Here is a 16,756-nt window from a genome sequence, read left to right as displayed (position 1 = left end):
AAAATAATGAAATTTTAATCAAATAAAATAGAATAAAAGAGATAATAATGATCCGCAATAAAATGTTGATTAAATAAAATAGAATAAAATAAACACTAAAATGATGATGATAAATAAAATAAGTATATACAAACCATACAATTTTAAATTTATAAAACTATAAAACACTACATAAAAGCCAGACTAATTACATGAGTTTTTAGTTTACATTTAAAAATATTAATATTTTAAGCTCCTCTGGGAGGTTGTTCCAGCAGCTGGGAACGTAATGGCTGAAAGCCGCAGCATCACCAGATGTTTTTGTTCTGTTTTGTGGAACAACTAAAAGAGAAGAACCGGAGGATCTGCGGGGCCTTCCTGGTTCATAAACCAAAAGCATTTCTGCAAGGTAGTCTGGTACAAGGCCGTGTAGTGCCTTATAAACTAATAAAAGAATTTTAAAATCAATACGAAAGCTGAAAGATGATTTCATTCTATCAGGACACTGTGAGAGACATGACGCCATAGGGGCTAACAGATGTTTAATTAACGGCAAGTTCATAAATCTTCAAAAAGTGTGTAGATGAATTTAAAGGTTTGTAAAATTAGTCAGGTGTTTTTAGAAAAAAATTTGCAGCAAGACCTAATCATGAAAAATAGTGTGTACTTGTTTGCCTCGTATTGAATGCTAATCAATTTATCAGTTGTTTTTGCAATGTGTGGAGTGTCTATCCATCACACAAAGCACTGATACATTGACAAATTACATTAAAAGAGAAGGAAGGAGTATTATTAACTGATCTGAAAGACATTATGAAATTAAAGATTTATCAGAGCAAAAACATTAAACATTACCAAACCACTTGAATAACATGCTGTAACCGCAGTCTGAAAATATCCAAAATATGAGCTGTTCAGCAGCTGAGATAACCCATTTTTAATGTTTTCTGTTGTCCCAGTGAATCAGATTTCAGAGGGTTAAGAGGCCATAGAATGCCCTCGACCCACAGAGTAATCCTTCAGCTGCAGTGAAACCATGAAAATTACCTAAGTTGATTTTATGAGGTTTTTACACACAATCAGTGTTGAGTGTTGGTGAGCAGTTTTCATCACGTCAACACCGAAGCGAATGCACTGATGCTGTTGCACCATCTGGGGAGGTTTAGTTAAACATCCTCTCTACACATGAAGAGCAGAGATGGTGTCCAAACCGAACAGGGGATATGTTACAGACTACCCTCCAGAGAGGTTTTGGGTCGTCCAGACAGGAAATGAAATGGAAAATGGTTGTAAAACGGGTTCTGCACATGACTCATCAGACCTGGCACTCAATAGCCTGGAGCTCGTCCCTAGGTTGTTCTGACCTGGACTGTTTGGTAGTGACATTACTTAAATTCAGTCATGTTGAAAGACATTTGTTGTGTAAAATGTCAAATGTCTGCATTTAATAAAGTGGTGCAGGAATGAGTCCTAAAACCCAGAAATGAGTTAGCATTTCAGCACTTCCGCTTCCGTTTTAAGACGTCTTATTATGTCATTAACACTGATAAAGTTCAATTCATGCTCATATCAGTTCTTGGTCATGCAAGCAGCGGGGCAGTAAGGTAGGCAAGTTCTGTCCGCCACTTTTGTCCAAACTGAAATATCTCAACAACTATTGGATGGATTGCTGTGGAATTTTGTACAGATGTTCTTGGTCCCCAGAGGATGAATCCTGACTTTGCTGATCCCGTCTTTTACTCTACCGCTGCCACTTCATCTTTCACCTCCCAGCTACATCATCAAAACTTCAAAGTGTCCAATACTTTGGTTTATGACCGAATGACCTGCAAAACTGATGACATTCCCATCAGCCTTAGCTGTACTTGGTGTTTAGTTGTAATTAGCAGATGTTAGCATGCTAACATGCCAAACTAATATGGGGAGCATTGCAGATATTACCTGCTAAACATCAACATGCTGACACTGTCATTGTGAGCATGCTAGCATACATGTGCTTAATGGGATTTTGACGGCCAATACCAACTAAGGCTGGGCAATATATCGATATCATATCGATATTGTGATGTGAGATTAGATATCGTCTTTGATTTTGAATATCAAAATATCGGAATATGGCATAAGTGTTGTCTTTTCCTGGTTTTAAAGGCTGCATTACAGTAAAATTACTAATTTTCTGAACTTACCAGACTGTTCTAACTGTTTTCTATTATTAGCCTTTACCTACTTAGTCATTATATCCACAATGCTGAAGGATTATTTATCAAAAATCTCATTTTGTAAAGATTTAGTGAAAGCACCAATAATCAACCCTACACTATCGTGGCAATATCAATATCGAGGTATTTGGTCAAAAAATATGATATTTGATTTTCTTCATATCGCCCATCCATAATACCAATTTATTTGTGGACTGAAACTGTTGATAGCTTATATTTCATGCTTATACATAATATCTTCCATCTTAAAAAAAATCTTCATCTCACTGTGTCAAGTGCATGTAGCACTACGATGTACAGATCAATACTGAAATACCAATCAATGAGGCTCAATGAGGCTAGTTACCATAAGTGATTATACTGTATACAATACGTTAAGATTCCTCCATGAATTTGTATATGAACTGAAAGACTGAATCAGGTGTTTATGTCCAACTCAATTATTAGTCCGCTGGAGTTTAGTTTTATGTATTTTGGACTTGGAACAGGCGGATACAACTAACTGGAGGAGACGTCTGTTGATATCTGGACCAGTGATGCTCTAATGGGGCTATTTGCTGGCGTATGTGTCAGCACCGGGCTCACAGCCTTTTTTTTTTTTTTTTCAGGAAAACTTCCAGCTGGCCCCGTGTGTGGAATTACACCCCAGGATCCAAGCAGGGCCGGCTCACAGAAAAGAAAACAGCTGTCAGACAATGAATTACTGTCCTGTGACCAGACAAGTGCTTTTCTGAGGAGTGGATGAGGAAGCTGGGAGCGCGTCAAGAATCACACGTACACACACTCCCTCATGTGCACATATATACACACATATTATATGCATACTTGCTCACATGAGATCACACACTGAGAAGAACTAAATTACAAATTGAACCACTTTTCCTACTTGCAATATATTATACTTCACACGGTGTCAGATACTTCATATTGTACGGAGCCAACACAACATAAACCCAACAGAAATCCCCACTTTACCGTTCACATGTTCAGTGCTACAGTATCCCCTTTCCTGAGGGGAGAAGGAAAAAAAATCTCAGAAAAAAAATCTCAGACTTTCCAAAAATGTTGCTCTTTTCTGGAGAAGGGCTCTTAAAGGTCTATCAGCTCACTTTGGCAGCAGCGTGGCTTTGCAATGCAAACAGCACACATCCTCAGACTGACCCCTGTGAACCAAGCCAGCAGCTCCACACATCGACCCCAGAGCCTGCAGATCTCAATGCTGCCTCAGTCTCACATATGACTGTGAGGGCCTGAGGCTCAACGGTCTCACGGAAACAGAGGAGGCCCTTTTTAGAGGAGCTCTGTTGAAGGGCTCAATGTGTAATGCATATGTGTGAGTAATGGAGTTCCGACAGATTGTCGGAATATGTGCATAAATGTCAGCCGGATCCGGTTATCATGCAGTTTGAGGGGTTACATATTTACTATAAAACTACTCAACACTGCTCCACTGGAACATTTCTGAATCTTTAATCCATTACAAATATAATGCAAATATATATTAATTGATATGTTTGTCGAGCGGTGGGCAGCCTGTTGCAGCAGCTCTCTCGCTACGGTCTTATCTTATCTTATCTTAGACCTGTTTCAATAGAGACATACACCGATCAGCCATAACATAATGACCACTGACAGGTGAAGTGAATAACATGGAATATCTCGTTACAATGGCACCTGGCAGTGGGGGGGATATATTAGACAGCAAGTGAACATTTTGAACTTTGAACTTTGTGTTGGAAGCAGAAAATATGGGCAAGCGTAAAGATGTGAGCGACTTTGACAAGGGCCAAATAGTGCTGGCTAGACGACTGGGTCAGAGCATCTCCAGAACTGCAGCTCTTGTGGGATGTTCCCGGTCTGCAGTGGTCAGGACCTAACAAAAGTGGTCCAAGGAAGGAAAACCGGTGAACCGGCGACAGGGTCAGACCCGAGGCTCATTGATGCACGTGGGGAGCAAAGGCTGGCCGTGTTGTCCAATCCAATAGAAGAGCTACTGGAGCTCAAACTGCTGAAAAAGTTAATGCTGGTTCGGATAGAAAGGTGTCAGAACACACAGTGCATCAGTTTGTTGCGTATGGGGCTGCGTAGCCGCAGACCGGTCAGGGTGCCCATGCTGACCTAATGTTATGGCTGATCGGTGTATAGTGACCCAGTAAGACATGACAGTGTGACAACAATACCGTGACCCTGAAACCAAAGAAGCTAAATCCAATTTAGCTATCAATAGTTTTATTATTTACAACTGTGCGTTTTCTACTGTGGCACATCAGTGCGTTAAGTTTGAAGACCGTCAGGTCACGTTTAGCCTAGCTTGGCATAAGGCAGTGGGAAACAGCTAGCCTGTCCATATGTGTCCATAAGCGTCTTTGAGATCACTAAAAAGCGCTATATAAATCTAATATATTATTATTATTATTATTATATGTGGCAACCTTGAGACATCAAAAATAGGGAGGATTTCAAAACCAAAGCAGGGGGTCTGCGGGTCCTCCCCAAGGAAAATTTGAGTTTCAGAGACTTTTTTTCCTGCATTTCCTGGTGACTTTTAGAGAATGAAAATAACAAAATAATAATTACACTGCAACAGCATCTTCATGTTAAATAGGCCTACTTTTAATTTGACTTTTAATCCTCAGGAAAGAAAACTGAATAATTCGCCCCTCTGGCATGAACTTGTGTGAATCTGATGAAATGATGCGGTGGAGACTTACTGGGATAATACATGCAGCGTCATGGCTGCTACAGAAACTCTCCCGGGGGGATGGGTGAATATGGGACTGAATTGTCTGTGTTGCGCGTACACTGCAGCTGGTGATAAATTATGGATTTAACCTGTGGATCGGCCTTTCGTTGCAGCTTGTTAGGCACTAACAGTAGCACCGCTGCATGCCACGCACTAATGTTGTCAGTTAACGGTTAATAATCGGTTAACGAGGGTCGGTTATTGGCTAGGGAAAAAATCAAAATTAGCATCCCTACTGAGAATGATATCAATCTTCTCATGTCACTCTTGGAAAGGAAAGTAACTAGCCTTTTTTACAATTATTTTATTTCTTTCATCAGGGCCTTCAACAAACCAATACTAGTCAATACTAGTTGAAGTGTGTCCTTGCAAATATGACAGTGTGATTCAAAGAAAAAGGACTTTTTCTTTTCATAATCAACAGGTTTAGTTTGCATGTTGGTGACACTCCGCCAAACTCTTACAGGTGTACACAAACCTGCATCTCATATAAGGTATGGAACATCGCTCTTTGTGTGCACGTTCTAGCGTTTGTGTGTGCCTGCGTGTAAGAATTACATTTAACAGTAATAATCAAATCTGCGCTCAATCTCAGGCAACCTCATCTAGTTGCATTGTGAAGCTTTCAAAAGAAAATCAATCTCTCCTGCCAGGGGGGTTCTCGGTATTTCTCCTCGCTCGCAAGACTCTCCTCCTACCAATCACATTTAATTGGAAAGTAATGAAATTTCTTTTTAAGGAAATGATACAAGTTTACGAGGATCGTCTCGTTGGGGAGACATAGGATAGCCTTATCTCGGTCTGGTTTTAGGAGAAGTGTCTAGTCCTTTCACAGTGCCCTTGTATGAAATTACCTTGCTTTTATATCAGCTCTACCATCTGGGTCCTATTACCTCAGCAGCTGATGAGCCAGCCTAAAATGGTTTGTCTCTGAGAGGAGAATATTGCGGTTTACCTGGCAAACACTACGTGGATTATCACGCAGTTGTGTTTTGCTCCTGTTGTAAATATAAGGCTATTTTAAGACATATGTTTTGAAAAACTTTTTTCAAAGCCTAAAATAGCTTCCAAATCCCCAACAAGGTTTTCTAAGGAGAATATGGTATATGTTATCAGAATTTGGGACATTGCAGTCGAGTATATAAATAAAACGTTGTAAGGCTACAATTAGTGGTCTGAAGAATGCACATTCATATAAAGCAGCTGCTCTATTCAAAGCAATGGCTTGCGTCAGGGCCAAGGATGTCATCTGTTTCAGGGGAAAGACAGTTACAAAACGGGGGTCAAAGAGCCACAGCAGCAATCAGGATGATACATGACAGCCAGTCACCAAGGGTTTTCTTGACTTGATGTTCAGTGCCCACAGGAACCAAGGCCGTAAAATGCCAATAATATGGAATAAAATAACTTGAGATAAACATTAAATATCTCAGCTCTGCCTGCTTCTGCCGGAACATGGAAACAATCTGAGGAGCCATTTCAGTTCAAACCAAAGGCTTTGAATTCAGTGTTTAGTGTTGTGGTTGTATGGAAGGCCATGTCGGTCTGTTGGTCCACCACTTTGGTACAGATTGAAATATTTACACAACTTTTGGATGGATTGCCATGACATTCATGGTGCCCAGAGGATGAAGCATACTGACTTTGGTGATCCCCTGACTTCTCCTCTAGCGCCACCCTGAGGTTGACTCGGTCTACAGCCATGCTTACAGCTATCTCTTGTCCCTAGTTAATGGATATTTGGTGGCGTGTACAACAAGCTAAGGTGGAAGACAAGGCCTGTGTTCATGTTTGCAAGTTAGATTCTGAGATTTTAAGCTAACGTGGTTGCTCTTCAGAGTCTGTGTCTCTTCTGTAGCAGGCTGCTGTCTGGCTTTTAGTCATTGTGACCATCTGCCTATGTAACGCTGACGTTACTGCTTTGATCTGATTGGGTGTATCAACATAAGGTCTCCATCTACGTAGACACATACCAGAGCAGCGTTTTGTCAAATTTATTCAAAACCAGAGGACGCCATCATAAAAGCCAAAAAATATAAAATTTCTTTTTTGATTTATTTCCTCAAAGGAGAACACAGGACAAGTGATTTACAGGGCAGATGTGTACGCTGAGAATTTTTTTATGTAATTGTATTTCAGTTGGACTGAAAAAATGAATTATTTCCCATGTACCTCTAAAATAATACCATGTTTAAGGTTGCTAAATCCGAGATTCTGAGCATTTCTATTGCCTCTACACAGCTCTTAACATGGCGGCAGCTGAGCCGGTGGCTCGCAGCTAATGGTGCTAACAGCACTAACAGTGCAAACAATGGCAACAGTGCTGACAGAGCTAACAGTGTTAACCTGGGGGGAACCGGAGGGTGGGTGCTACGCTTCTGGGATGGTGTTATCAGCTGTAACCGCCGTATGAGCGCAGTGCAGAGCGGCGGCCATGAGCTATCCCAGTGGGGCACGCGCACATGTACTATAAGCATGTGTGGCCAGCCTGGCTATGTCAACAAAGCACGGAGAAGCTCAGATTACAACACACACAGTGGGAGAGTGACTTCATTCTCTGCTTAGGTAGACATTATTCCACAGAACCAGATTAAATGGATAAATTCCACTAGGCTCCCCCCTACATGCACGTTTTGATTCTTTATAGCAGGTTCAAATGAACTTTGACGCAACAAAAAGAAAAACGAGAATCAATGATCCCGGGCTAATATGCTTCATATTAGAAATGCACATTATTGAATGTTTAGCTTTATATAACAAGCACCATTAATTCTGTGAATTGAGAATGAACAAATGAAATGCATACAAGTTTATGACAAACACGAACAAACAATCACAATCATAGACACCACAGAAAGCATCTGTGGATTTACAAAATAGCCTACTGTAGCTGCGAGAAAAGATGACTGCAGTTGAATATAATGATGCAGAGCCATCTTACGTTACTGTGGAAACAGGAATAAACTCCTGCTAGTAGCTGCTAGCCAGCTGTAGCTCATGACATGCCGCAACAGCTGTTTCTACACCCCCTGCTGATTTTGACAGAGAATCCTTCATAAATTAAAAATATATTTAGCGCTTCACTAGTGCTACATTCTTATATGAGTGCTCTGATAATAAATGTATTCTTTGATTTTTGAAACAGTAGCCTTGTGTTGCGGTTGGCTGCAATGTGGAGTCGCTGGACAGTAGCAATAGCCTGCAAGTGAGACGTTTATGGAACATCAGTAAATTGTAGCGCCTACCAATAGTTTGCATACAAGTCAGTCCGATGTCTTCATATAATCTATATATGTTATAGTTTTCTTCCATAAATATTTTTAATGTAGCCTACATTAAATAATGTTAAATTTAACACATATTCTAAAATATTTTCATTATGTAGGCAGTTGATGTTCTTTACCCCTCTGTCTGGGCCCCCTAATGGCAAGGAGGCTCTAGGCATGTGCCTAGATTGCCTGTACATAGACCCGGCCCTGGACGAGTGACGTTAAGGTACAGTTAAGAGGAAAAACATGAATGTACTGTAGAAAAAATATTTAACACTAAAATATTTAATAATATTAATTTGCCTTAAAATAATACTGGAAAATATTACATTGAGTGGAAGAAGTAATGATTAACATTGTGATAAACAACTTTCATTCAACGGTAGCTCGAACCGGTAATGTTGTAATCGATACAGTTGTGATGCAGTGAAGACGTATTGCTTGAGTATACTTCAGTGTGCTGATAATGGCATACTTGATTGTTAATTTAGTATGCAGTGGGCGCAGCGGTAACTCACCTGGTAGAGCATGCACCCATAAACCAAGGCTGAGTCCTTACCGCAGTCGTCCCCTCTCTCTCCCCCTTTCCAGTCTATCCTCTGTCCTATCAAATAAAGGCCAAAAATCCCTAAAAAATAATAATCTTAATTTAGAATGCAGTATTACGAACACAGCTTCACCACTATTCACATCGATTTGTCCGTGCACGCTCTGTGGGATTTCAGACTATCTTTAATGAGTTTACACTTTCCATTCAAGCATTTTCATGATATCTGCAGGTCTTATTCCTGCAGACAAAGAAAGTCGGCTCCCCGCCAGCAGCACATCTTCTCACACCACAAATCACAATGCAGGATCCCTCCACGTCAATTTCGTTTTAGCTCAGCATTGACTTATTCTGTGGTGGACGTCAAACTGGTGATATGACAGGAAGGAATTACAATCACAAAGTTGTCAGATATCTGACATGTTTTACTGTAAAACTAAAACCTGATCCACTGTACCTGCCACCCCCCTTCTCTCTATCCCTAATTCTCTTCCACATAAACACACAAACACACCGGTCATGCACAGATGCACACCCGTCCATGCATCTATTGTGCTGATGTGGGTGTGATGTTGTTTACTCTGGCTGTGTGAAAGGGAGTCATTTTATACTCTCTTGTCAACAATGGTTAACACAGACCGCCCAACACATGCAGGTATCATATGAGAGACCTGTGTCAACAACTGCCTGCTCAACAACACAAAACACACTGGCAACATGAGCTCTGAACACACATAATACTCCACACAAACAGCACTGCTACAATAGAAAACATAATAATACCAAAGTATTTTCAAAACAGAGGAGCAACTAAAATTATTTTTGTTAAAACAGATGAAAGAATGTCTCATGTGACTCATTCCATACATTTATAGATAACATAATTAAATTAAATAATTATTCAAAACATTATTTTTTATATTATTTTTTATTTTATTTATAATATTATTTGTAATTATAATATAATAATTAAATAATCGTGATTTTTTTTCTATCTTCAGAAATTGACAGAAGTGAAACTGAAATAATTTTACACCATTGAAAGGATTATTCGCTTTAAATAAATGCAGATTCTGTGTAGCTCCAAAGCGTATCATGTAATGTAACTGTTACTCCTAATCATTAACCGATTAATTGCCATTGCCTCTTATGCAGAGAAAATACAACAATATGTCTCATAAAAAAATGTTTAATTTTAATGTGTAAGGCTATAATAATTGTTTTTACGCAAAGTCAAAAATAAAGTAATGTCTATTCCTTTTATTTCATAATTTAAATGACTGAAAACAGATAAACGAAAAAAATATATTAAATGTTTTGCTTAATTTTTAGAATAATGTATTCTTGGGCTGTCAAAGTTAACGTGATAATAATGCGTTAACACAAATTATTTTTAACGGCACTAATTTCTTTAACACATTAACGCAACTTGCGATTTTTAAGTTGTAGCGAACTCAGTTTTAAAGCTAGAGTGATGATACTGTTATCATATGAAACAAGAAAACCTGATGAATCCATCGGTTCCAATCATTCATACTAGCTTGTCGGAGGAGGTTAAATAACGCTCCAAACTTATGCAAAATTTTGGTGAGGAAAAACTGGCATGGTCATTTTCAAAGGGGTCCCTTGACCTCTGACCTCAAGATATGTGAATGTAAATGGGTTCTCTGGGTACCCACGAGTCTCCCCTTTACAGACATGCCCACTTTATGATAATCACATGCAGTTTGGGGCAAGTCATAGTCAAGTCAGCACACTGACTCACTGACAGCTGTTGTTGCCTGTTGGGCTGCAGTTTGCCATGTTATGATTTGAGCATATTGTTTTATGCTAAATGCAGTACCTGTGAGGGTTTCTGGACAATATCTGTCATTGTTTTGTGTTGTTAATTGATTTTCAATAACAAATATATACATACATAAAGCAAGCATATTTGCCCACTCCCATGTTGATAAGAGTATTAGATACTTGACAAATCTCTCTTTAACAGATAAAAAATGGGCAATTAATTTGCGATCAGTTGTGATTAACTATAGACCATCATGCAATTAAATAACTTAATCGATTGACAGCCCTTATATATTTAAATACAGTATATTATCAATATCTATATTTAGGTGGTCTGGTTACATGGAACTGAAAAGGTACACTGGGGAGCCATCAACCCCTTAACAATACAGAATATAATAATTCAAATCCTTATCAGGCAAAACTTAGCATGAAAACATGAATCCAAATGCCTATTCACTACAATACAAACGGCGTCAGACTTCAGAGTTTCCTCTGACATGTATGTGTCTTCTTTATAGATTCCTTTTAGAGAAAACAGAAGTTATTACAACTCTGGTAAAATGAAAACAATTTCTATGACTGCCAATCTGAGAGTAATCATCCAGCTGAGTGATGTTCATGTCCATGTAGGAAATGATTTTCTCTGTTATGTCTCATCCTCAGTTTCCCAGACATGTGACATCGTCAGATCCAATTTGCATACAAACAGGATCAAAATGTGTAGAGAATGATTTTTTTTTAACATACATGGTTTATTAGGATGGACTGAGGATGGACTTTCTCTCCCCGTCTCTGTCTCTCTGGCCCAGTTGCTGAGAGAGAGAGAGAGGATGTGCATCTGTCCTGCAGGTTCTGAGACTTACATAAGATAAACCTGCTCACCTCAATGACACTAATCTCTGTGAAGAGAGGATCATCTTCCCTCCCTGCACTCTCTCACCTTCTCTCTCTCTGTCTGTCTCTCTACACAAACACCTCTTTTATGATCCGCTACATTTTGTCTGTACTCACAATTCTTTTTTTCTTTTCCACCTCCATGATCCATGAATCACTAAGCTCTGTATTTCCTCCCTGTTGACGCCGTCAGCTGAGGTGTTCTTTTACAGAAGTCAATCAATCTTTAAACATCAGCAACAACATCCATCAGCTCACCGTCGCTCCCATTAACACCTGCTGTTGACCCACTATGTCTATGTATCTCTTCCAGTGTCTGGTTTCTTCTGTGTTTCCAGTAGCAGGTCAAGACTAAACTGACTTGTCTTGCATTACCTTTTTTTGACACACCTTTTGCTACAAAACTTTCCCAGGTTGGCTCATATTTGCTCCAAATCTACTGGAATAAATATTGTTCACTGTTTTTAAGTACTTACTGTGGAAGTGACTTAACATTTTCTCCTGGAACTGAGCCTCTTTTTATTGTGGCCTTTTGATTAGGGATGAATATTACTTTTTAATGTCCGATACAGATACCGCAACCTTCAGTATCTGCCGATACCAATCCGATACTGTCTTTTTCCCTGTCTTAAACAACTAAGTTTAATAATTTTAATAACTCTACATACTTTGCAGATTCAGGTTATTAATACAAAATATGTAAGGGATAATGTACAGCGGGCCACTCATTGTTGTGAAAGAATCCCTGACAGGGCAATGCTGCACTGTGGACTCTCATCGCCCCGACGGGGATTCTTTCGCATAGCTGTACATTACCCCGCTTATTACACGGCTACTTACTGAAGAAATCAATATTTTTAACACAAAAACGGTCCGCCAGAGTCCGAAATCAGAACTGCGCCCATAGCAAATGCCTGCTATACATAAAAACGATCTGTTATAAAGAAATTACAGACCGCGGAACGCCGTGATTGACCAATCAGAATTGAGTATTCAACACAGCCGTGTAATAAAATGAACTAATAAATGATGATGTATTACAATAGATTAAACTACCCAGCTGTATATAAAGTCATTAAAAAGACCTCCACATTTACCAGCTGCAACATGGAAGTGATGAACACTTTAATGCATCAATCATTAGAATACAATATCATATATATTATTCTGCGTAATGAGTACTTTTCCTTTTCGTGCTTTAAGTATATGTTGATGCTAATACTGATGGAGACTGTAGTCAGCTGATACTTATCTGAGTTTGTAATTGTCACTGCTAGTGACACCTTTTAACATAACATTTAACCCCATATCAAAATATTGGTTGGTGCAGCTTTAACTTGAGCAGGATATTATAGACGTTTTCCCCACCAGTGACTGTTGTAGCTTTTCGATTTCACAGCCTGAAGGCCCGAAGGTGACAACTACTGTCAGTGAATTTAAGGATGAAACAAGCCCGGTACTAATATATCCATGCAGTCTGGTATAGTGAATGCAACCTTATTGTCAATACAAGGCCAATATCAGCCAGCCGGTAATCTCAGACAGATCCATCAGCCTTCCTGAATAGCCTGGGATGTATCTGCTGATGTAGGAGTTCACTGCTTGAGGCAGGTTGTTGTCTGGAGGCCCAGAGCGATCCTGATGATGTTGTTTTACTAAGAACAGTAGTGTGCTGTAGGTCCATCTGTCTGTGACCTGCAGCTGACTTTCCCTCTGCCTCTTTATCTCCCTCATGGCTGTTAACATGCATGATGAATGTTTCCTTACTGTTTGCACAAACTCACTCCTCTGGAATTTGTTTACAAGCCTGGCTTGATGTGGGGGGGATTTCTGCTCAGTGTTATCCCACACTCCTTAAATAAGAAAGAATATAATGATGACATGTTATTATTACTGAGACTAAGCCACATTGTAGATTGAAACAGTACGTGAGCTTGGCCGCAGTCGCCGCTCCCCACCAGCGGACTGGACCCAGTCGGTTTTGTCCAGCCCCCCTTCCAAACGGTTTCCGCTTATTCCATAAAAACTTTCATCTGGAAAAAATTCTTCATAGCAATAGAGAGGGGAAAAGGAGAGAAACCTCGCAGACAGTGGAAAAGCCATTAGAGATCAACTGAGCCCTCAGACAAGCAGGAGGGACGTGGACCTGGAGGATGAATGACAAGTGTCTAAGCTTCTCCTCAAAGGTAAACAGGTTATTATAAAGACATTCACTGGCACATACTGTGGGGATTCAATCTGCGGTCGGCTTCAGCTATCGCCCGCTGCCAGCTGGCTACTGCGGGGAGAGTCTTTCACAACTTCACTCTTCAAACTTTAAAATCAAAGCTCCCTCAAATTAAGAGGGCTATTTGGTCTGATGCTGCATCTCAAATTAAGGACCTGAGATTTAGGCCCTTCGGCGCCGTTGTTACATCAATCGGACTTCTTTACAGCAAACCACAAATGAGAAGGCTTCTTAAGAAGAGATTAAGTAAAGTCGTGCTTTAAATTAAGACGAAGACTAGAAACACCACCAGGTATAAACATGTACGAGATAGTAAGTAAAAGCATTCCTGCTGGCTGCTGGTAAAGATGACGGCTGTGATGGTGTAACACTAAGCCTGACTTTGTTTGTTCGAGTGTTTTTAGGCCATGTATTGATGATAATAGCCTCTGGTGATAGGAATTTCATGCTCATTGTCACTCATACACTCAGACAAATGCCCAGGTCTAGCCCTGATTAGCGCTGCACAGAACAGTACAGTACTAAATACTGTATTGTGGTCCTAAATGGATACTCAAAGGCATACTTACCAACCTTGAGACCTCAAAAATAGGGAGGACTTCAAAACCAAAGTGGGGGGTTTCAGGGTTCTCCCCCACAACAATTAGAGTGTCAGAGACTTTGTTTCCTGCATTCTTGTGACTTTTAAAGAAGGAACAACATCAGCAATAAGCCTCACAAGAATGAACCAGAAAAGAGACACAACTAAATGATGGACAATAAATAAAGCTAGCTATGGACACCACGGCACCTGAAACTTCTTTTAGAATCAACAGTAGAATAAAACATCACCAAAGGAGACAACGTGGACATGTAAACAATAAAAACTCAATAGGTTGCAGCCACAACCACAGCAAAGGAGAGACTGCACAGGTTTTACCATCTAATGTTGTTGTCCAGTTACTCACCTGCCTGAACCTGGATCTGTGAGTCTTTAGCACAGCGACGTCCTCCACAGTTTGATCCAAGTTCAACTCCTCTACTGATTCATTTTCAATGCAGACAAGGAGTCCACTCGGCCTCCTTGTCCCAGTATGACCAGTCCACTTGGCCAGTCCACCGTCACATCAGGGATTAACAGTGTAAAACAGCAGAAAGTCCTCATTCATCTCATGAAGGTAGAAGTTCCTCAGTGGACGCAGAGATCACCTGGAGGATGAGCATGTTAGCATGTTAGCTTGTTAGCCAGACCCAGCCTGTAGGCTACTGTGCAGGTCACGAACATTGTGTGCTCGCTGGGTGCGGTGCATTAAATCGGTCATTGATTAAGATACATGCGACATGTTTTACTATGCCGATGTACAGTAATGCTAATTATAACCACACCCTGTCATTTGATTGTGGTTGAAGTGGCCCCTGACCGTGAACTCGGCGGCGGTGGGAAAACATTTATCACTTCGGTGTGTCACCTCTCTGAAAGAGAGGAAACTCTGGTGTTTATCTAACAGCCGCTGCCACCATTTTTGTTCCGAAAACGCTTATTATATTTATAATATTTTATTTTTCATCACAGACCATTTTGATAGAATATGACAATAGAATAGAAATAATTTTATTTAACTTTTGTATGGCACTTTTTAGGCGGACGTTTTACTGGCGTCCGGTAGTCACTTTCAGTCCAAAATGGCGGAAGCGTAGCTCTGCTGCTGGGCGCTGATGTTGCAATGGAAGGAACAATTGACTTTCACTTCTTGTTAATATACGTTCTTGGATGGATCTCTGCCCTCCTGCTGCTGCAGACACACCTGCAGCTTGTTCTCTGCTGCAGCTGATGATTTATCTCCTTTCTTCCGCTCCATTCTCACACAGTTTATCTGGACTTTTTCATGTGACTTTTGTTTTTACTCTGTAAATTGAAATGTAAAGTATGCCTACAATACTTGTGATAGATGGAATTAACCAATATATAGAATTTACAGATTTTTTAAAATACCGTACTGTATTCAAAAAGTACAAGTACACAAAAATAACTTTGTTACAGTAACGAGAGTAAATGTAATTGGTTTCCACCCCTGAGTAGAGTTGAATTAATCCTTAAAACTGAACATGAGTCCTTGCAAAATCCAACATGTGCTGCTACTGCTGGCTGGAAGCTACTGTGTGATACTGATGCAGGATGCATATTTGCTGCTATATGGAAGATAAGAGTTGATGAGAAAAAGTACTCATCTAACACAGTGTAAGACGTCAAAGAAGCAAATCTATCTTTAAATGCCAGAAACAGGTGACTCACTCAGGTAGTCATTCAATGGCAGGTTATTCCTATATTATTGGTCATCATGACATGAAGACTTTAAAGAATAGGTTCACATTTCTTTAAATCTTTCTCAATACTCCCATCATGTCCAAAGACTTGAAACTTGACTTGCAAAAAGAAAAAAAGTGACTTGTGAGCATCTCTGCTTTGTAGTTCATGAACATATACTTTGTATACTTTAACTTATAGTACTTAACCAATGATTTATTTATTACATAAAGAGACTTGCTGCTTTTGCTATTTGACTTGATGATTTGTGATGAGATTTAAAAAAAGAATAAAATGTATGGTTCATGCATGCCTCTATAGTGATCGGATAATCCAAAAACTTGCTGAATGAAGTAAATTCATATCAAAACAGCCTTTTATAAACTCTCACACAATTTAATAGGTTACTCTTTCAAAAAGGAAGCACAACTACAAGCCAAGTATTCTTTTCTGTCGGCCTATAAGGCATGAATACTTAATTATACTTTTGTATATCTTGATCAAAAGATTAAGTAAGTAGGCCTATAAGCCAAGTATACTTAGACTTTTCTGTATACTTGTCAGTATGAGCCAAGTATACTTAGACTTTTCTGTATGTATACATATATACTTTTGTTAAGTATATCTCTGATAAGTACATATAAAGTAAACTGAAACTCTTTTAAGTTCAAAAGAAGTATACTAATAGTACACTTGAATAACCTTCATTTTGGTAAGTATAGTTAGTATATTAAAAGTGTTTGTGGTTGCTGCAATGGTTCCTCCTGTCCATACTGGCCATTAAAAGATCCCTTCCTGAGGTG

At 39.5% G+C, this 16,756-nt stretch overlaps 1 long non-coding RNA gene across 1 annotated transcript in view; it reads right to left on the bottom strand.

Annotated features, from left to right (window-relative positions):
- The window catches only part of LOC119496530, a 48,356-nt gene extending 33,299 nt beyond the window's left edge, over positions 1-15,057 (bottom strand). Inside the window, exon 1 of the long non-coding RNA XR_005208734.1 lies at positions 14,617-15,057. This is a non-coding gene — a long non-coding RNA (uncharacterized LOC119496530). The remainder of the gene's footprint in view (positions 1-14,616) is intronic.
- Positions 15,058-16,756: the final 1,699 nt, after the last annotated feature.

Source organism: Sebastes umbrosus, chromosome 11 (genome assembly GCF_015220745.1).
Source record: "Sebastes umbrosus isolate fSebUmb1 chromosome 11, fSebUmb1.pri, whole genome shotgun sequence".
NCBI lineage: Eukaryota > Metazoa > Chordata > Actinopteri > Perciformes > Sebastidae > Sebastes > Sebastes umbrosus.
The sequence above is the reverse complement of the archived record's forward strand: the minus strand, read 5'-3'. Positions and strand labels throughout refer to the sequence as shown.